The following is a 1,222-nucleotide window of genomic DNA, read 5'->3' on the forward strand; positions in this document are numbered from 1 at the left end:
CGTAGGTGGTTAAGGAAGTGGTAATAATAGTACTGGCAACTACGCGAAAAATGTTGACTGGCACGCCGGCGCAAAGTGCTGAACTATCATGGCGATCGTTGTTTTGTTTTGGAAATTGGTGAATTTCAGAGGGCGAAAAGTGGTGGAAAACGGCATTTAATTGAAAAATTTATACGAAAAATATTGTTTGTTGTGAGATTTTCTATAAGGTGAGCATAGTCTTAATCGGCAAAGCGGCAATCCTAGTACCAGATCACATCGTAAAGCATTACCAAAAGTTGCTCCTAATTTATAGTGAAAAGCTATGGGTAAGTTACAGTAATATTATTACATGCTCTAAAATACTTTGGGTAATACTTTGTTATCGTGTCAGTCCGGTCTCCATTCCCTGTTCCCGTTTTATAAGGGTGCGATTCTGTAATTCGTGTTTGCATCGATGTAACTTTTACATTTGATATACCTATATTTAAAGTCCGGTGTAAACTTGGAGTTGCAGCTATAGTGAAATCGGCATTCTGTAACGTCTGACGGATAGGGATGATTCGATACAAGTAAATACAAGTAGGTATTCGATACCGAGTACTTTGGTAATTGAATTGTTCTTTCGAAGCAAATACTTGGTATCGAAATAAAGTACTCGTATCGAGTCAAATTATCAAAAATGTAAACACTGCCCAAAGTCACAGAACATATATTTATGAACATATAGGATATTTTGTGAAGTCTATTGAATTAGAAAACATGTTGGAAGGAAAAAGTTTTTTTGATGCTAGTACGGATAGTAACATACCTCCACAAAGTACTTTAGAAGACGCATTTTTACAAGCTTTAATTTTGGTTTCTATTTTGGAGGTATGTTCAAAATACAACAAAACACTGCAGGCTTTAGCGTTTTTTGTCGGCAATTATTTGCGGCCTTCCAACATTGTGGACGGAGAAGGATTTTTACGTCTTCTGAAAGTGCTTCAACCTAATTTTAACGTTACTTACTTAGTGCAGCTTATTTAAAAAAAGATGACCCATAAAAAATATGAAGCTTGTGTTTTGTCAAAGATTGACAATATTTGTCTCAGATTGGACATTTGGACTGACACAATGAACGAGCGAGGTTTCTTATGTGTGACATGAGTTAACTGTTTGACTATGGACAAACCGTTTTTAAAAATTATCTTTATTACTTAACTAATTACAAGTTTACTTCAGTATGTCTTTACTCTGACTG

The sequence above is a fragment of the Dendroctonus ponderosae genome, unplaced genomic scaffold (genome assembly GCF_020466585.1).
Source record: "Dendroctonus ponderosae isolate FM_Combo_2020 unplaced genomic scaffold, Dpon_F_20191213v2 Dpon_F_20191213_1, whole genome shotgun sequence".
Classification (NCBI taxonomy): domain Eukaryota; kingdom Metazoa; phylum Arthropoda; class Insecta; order Coleoptera; family Curculionidae; genus Dendroctonus; species Dendroctonus ponderosae.